The sequence below is a fragment of the Labrus mixtus genome, unplaced genomic scaffold, assembly GCF_963584025.1.
Source record: "Labrus mixtus unplaced genomic scaffold, fLabMix1.1 SCAFFOLD_56, whole genome shotgun sequence".
In the NCBI taxonomy this organism is placed as follows: Eukaryota; Metazoa; Chordata; class Actinopteri; order Labriformes; family Labridae; genus Labrus; species Labrus mixtus.
In genome coordinates, this window is record NW_026870131.1 from 220,001 (window position 1) to 225,000 (window position 5,000).

A 5,000-nucleotide genomic window follows, 5' to 3' on the forward strand; every position below is an offset into this window, starting at 1 on the left:
CCGATCTCGGAAGCTAAGCAGCGTCTGGCCTGGTTAGTACTTGGATGGGAGACCGCCTGGGAATACCAGGTGCTGTAAGCTTTTTCATTTTTTTTGATCATATGTTCTTTTTTTATCATATAGAGACATATTCACATGTCCAAAAATTCAGCCAGAATCAAGGGCATGAGATCTTTAAAAGGCCCCTGTCTGCACACAATAACAGCTTACGGCCATACCACCCTGAACACGCCTGATCTCGTCTGATCTCGGAAGCTAAGCAGGGTAGGGCCTGGTTAGTACTTGGATGGGAGACCGCCTGGGAATACCAGCTGCTGTAAGCTTTTTCATTTTTTTGATCATATGTTTTTTTTTTATCATATAGAGACATATTCACATGTCCAAAAATTCAGCCAGAATCAAGGGCATAACATCTTTAAAAGGCCCCTGTCTGCACACAATAATGGCTTACGGCCATACCACCCTTAACACGCCCGATCTCGTCCCATCTCGGAAGCTAAGCAGGGTCAACTTTTATCAATCAATCAATCAACTTTTATTTGTATAGCGTCAACTCATAACAAGTGTTATCTCGAGACACTTTACAAGAAGCAGGTAAAATACCTTACTCATTGTCTTTTAACATTACAAAAGAGCAGGTAAAAGACCTTACTCATTGTTATGTTACAAAAAGCAGGTAAAGGACCTTACTTATTGCTATGTTACAAAGATCCGGCCTATCCATCATGAGCACTTTAGCAAAGCAGCAAAAGTTACAGTGGTAAGAAAAAACTGCCTTATTAAAAGGCAGAAATCTTCGGCCGGATCCCCGGCTCATGACGAAACAGTCTTCACAGGCCTAGACTGCGCCGGGCTTGGAAAGGGATAGGGGGAGAGATGGGATAAGATGCAGGAAGAGGGATAGAGAGCAAGGGGGTGGGGGGAGGTAGACCGTCCATCAGCAATCCGGTGGGGAGGGGAGGGGGTGTGGGGGGTTGTTCTGGCAGGCCGCCAACCCACGATCCGGTGGGGAGGGGGTAGTGGTGGGGTGGGGGTTGTTCTGGCAAGCCGTCAACCGATGATCTTGAGGAGCCTAGGGGAGCTCAAGAGCTCCCAGGAAAGTAGGTGGTTAGTGACTGAGATTTATAGATAGATACATGCAGTAATATGATGTACTGTATATGCATAGAGAGAGAGAGAGAGAGAGAGAGAGAGAGAGGAGCTCAAGGTGCCAGTTCCCCCGGTAGTCTAAGCCTATAGCAGCATAACTAAGAGCTGGTCTACACCAGCACCAGCCCTAACTATAAGATTTATCAAAAAGGAAAGTTTTAAGTCTAATCTTAAAAATACAGACTGTGTCTGCCTCCCGGACCCCGGCTGGAAGGCGGTTCCAGAGGAGAGGAGCCCGATAACTGAAGGCTTTACCCCCCATAGTACACTTGGAGACTGTAGGTACCACCAGCAGGCCTGCACTCCGGGACCGCAACGCTCTCAAGGGACAGTACGGCACTAGTAGCTCCTTAAGATAAGATGGTGCCTGGCCATTTAGAGCTTTGTAGGTGAGAAGAAGGATCTTGAATTCTATTCTAGACTGTATAGGGAGCCAGTGCAGAGAAGCCAGGACAGGAGTAATGTGGTCCCATTTCCTGGTTCTGGTCAGTACACGAGCTGCAGCATTCTGGACCCGTTGAAGAGTCTTTAGAGATTTGCCAGAGCACCCTGACAAAAGAGAGTTACAATAATCCAGTCTGGAGGTAACAAATGCATGAACTAGTTTTTCTGCATCACTTTGCGACAGGATATTCCTGATCTTGGATATATTACGAAGGTGAAAGTAGGCTGTTCTTGAAACTTGACTGATGTGAGAGCTAAAAGACATATCTTGATCAGAAATAACTCCGAGATTCCTAACAGTGGTGCTAGATGCCAGGCTGATGTCATTAAGGACAGTCACATCACTAGAAAAAGTCTCTCTGAGGTTCTTAGGGCCTAGCACAATAACTTCAGTCTTGTCTGAGTTAAGTAGCAAAAAATTTCTGGTCATCCAGGTCCTAACGTCCTTAAGGCATGTTTCTAGCTGACATAACTGACTGGTACCATCGGGCTTCATTGATACATAAAGCTGAGTATCATCTGCATAACAATGAAACTGTATGGAGTGTTTCCTCATAATATTTCCCAGAGGAAGCATATATAATGTAAAAAGAATTGGTCCAAGCACTGAACCTTGTGGGACTCCATGGCAAACTTTAGTGTGCATAGAGGACTCATCATTAACATGTACAAACTGAGATCGGTCTGATGAGTAGGATTCAAACCAACTTAAAGCAGTCCCTGTAATTCCAAGCAAATGCTCCAGTCTGTACAACAGGATCCGATGGTCAATGGTGTCAAAAGCAGCACTAAGATCTAACAAGACGAGCACAGACAGAAGTCCCCTGTCTGAGGCTAGAAGTAGATCGTTTGTAACTCTAACTAGTGCAGTCTCAGTGCTATGGTGGACTCTAAATCCTGACTGGAACTCTTCAAATAAACTGTTGTCATGGAGAAAGTCACACAGCTGTTTAGCTACCACCTTCTCCAGGATCTTCGAGATAAAAGGAAGGTTGGATATAGGTCTGTAGTTAGCCAGAGTTCCTGAGTCCAGAGTAGGCTTTTTAAGTAGAGGTTTGATTACCGCTACTTTAAATGTCTGTGGTACATAGCCTGCCAGTAAAGACATATTGATCATATCTAATATGGAGTTGCTAACTAAGGGAAAGACTTCCTTAAACAGCTTGGTTGGGATTGGGTCCAAAATACAGGTTGACGGTTTCGATGCAGAAAAAATGGAATGTAGCTCTGAAAGGTCGATTGGAGAAAAACAGTCGAGACTAATATCTGGTCCTGGAACTGTCTCTGCCGCAACAGACGTATCTGCACCAGGTAAGGGCAGGAGGTTACCAATTTTGTCTCTGATGTCTAGAACTTTGTTGTTGAAAAAGCTAAGGAAATCATTACTGCTGAGGGCTAGAGGAATACAAGGCTCAATGGAGCCATGACTCTCTGTCAGCCTGGCTACAGTGCTGAAAAGGTATCTAGGATTGCCTTTGTTTTCCTCGATTAGAGAGGAGTAGTAGGCAGCTCGGGCGTGACGTAGAGCCTTCATATATCTTCTATGACTATCCTGCCAGAAAAAACGAGATTCTACCGTTTTGGTCGAACGCCATATTCTTTCAAAATTCCGTGATGATTGTTTCAGAGTACGGGTTTCTGAGTTGAACCATGGAGCCACTCTCCGCCGCTTGACAACCTTCTGTTTCAGGGGAGCAATCGAATCCAGAGTAACTCTCAGCGAATCCACTGCACTATCAACAAACTGATCTAGCTGAGAGGGACTAAAGCTATCGTAAGAGTTTCCAACTGGGTTGAAACACGGTACTGAATCAAAAACAGCTGAAATAGCTTCCTTAAATCTAGCCACAGCACTATCCGACAAACTTCTAGAAAGCACACCTCTTCCAGGCAGAGGTAATTCTAGTAGGACAAAATCAAATGTAATAAAAAAATGGTCTGATAGCAGAGGATTTTCTAGGAAAACTGTAAGGTTATGGATTTCAATTCCATAAGCTAAAACAAGATCCAGGGTGTGGTTAAAATGATGAGTAGGTTCGTTTACACCCTGGGTGAAACCAATAGAGTCTAATAGTGACATGAAAGCTGTGCTCAGGCTATCATTTTCAACATCCACATGGATATTGAAGTCACCTACAACAATTATTCTATCACTGCTAAGGACTAAGTCTGATAAAAATTCTGCAAACTCAGATAAAAACTCAGAATATGGGCCAGGAGGGCGGTAAACTACAGCAACTAGAACTGGCTGAAAGGTTCTTGAGACTGGATGTGGAAGACTAAGAACAAGGCTTTCAAAAGAAGAAAAATTCAGCTTTGGTCGAGGGTTAACTAAAAGACTGGAATTAAAAATAGCTGCTACTCCACCACCTCGTCCGGTGTCTCGAGGTATATGAGTATTAAAATGACTGGGAGGAGTGGATTCATTCAAACTAACATATTCATCTCGACACAGCCAGGTTTCAGTCAAAAAAAGTAAATCAATGTGCTGATCTGATATCAGATCACTCACTAAAAGAGACTTGGATGCTAAGGACCTAATGTTCAAAAGTCCGCAGTGAATCCTCCGATCTTGTAGCAAAATCGTATTCGTAGTTTTGATTCTAATCAGATTCTGATGATTCACGCCGTTTGGATGACTTATAAAAACGCGTTTGGGCCGGGGGACAGACACAGTACCTATAGTATAACTACAGTTCGATTCAGAATTACAGCTATAGTGACTGGGAGACAGATCTAAGGGAGGCGCAGAGAAGTGTGTAAGACTGCAGCTCTGCCTCCTGGTCTGAACTCTGAGTTGTTGTCAGGGTTTTGGACTAATAACCTCTGCTATGTTTCTAGATAATAGAGCTGCACCGTCCAAAGTGGGATGGATGCCGTCTCTAGCTAGCAGACCAGGTTTTCCCCAAAAAGACTGCCAGTTATCTATGAAGCCCACATCGTGTGCTGGACACCACCTCGACAGCCAGCGGTTGAGTGATGACATGCGGCTATACATGTCATCACTGGTCTGATTTGGGAGGGGTCCAGAGAACACTACGGAGTCCGACATCGTCTTAGCAAAAGTACACACCGACTCCACATTAACCTTAGTGACTTCCGACTGGCGTAGTCGGGAGTCATTTGTGCCGACATGAATTACGATTGTATCAAATCTACCTTTAGTCTTTGTCAGCAACTTTAAATGAGATGCGATGTCGCCCGCTCTGGCCCCGGGTATACACCTAACTATGCCCGCTGACTTCGCTAGCTTCACGTTTCGGACTATGTAGTCTCCAATAATCAGAGTTTTATTCTCAGCGGGTGTGTCGCTGAGTGGGGAAAATTTGTTTGAAACGTGAAGTGGTTGGTGGGGAACCGTGTGCTTCGATTTTCGACTATGCTTCCCTCGGACAGTAACCCAGCCA

General features: G+C 44.6%; 1 non-coding gene across 1 annotated transcript; it reads left to right on the top strand.

Annotated features, from left to right (window-relative positions):
- Positions 1–204: 204 nt before the first annotated feature.
- On the top strand, positions 205–323 carry LOC132962278 (5S ribosomal RNA). Its single transcript, XR_009668252.1, has one exon. It is a non-coding gene; the product is annotated as a 5S ribosomal RNA (ribosomal RNA).
- The last annotated feature ends 4,677 nt before the right edge of the window (positions 324–5,000 follow it).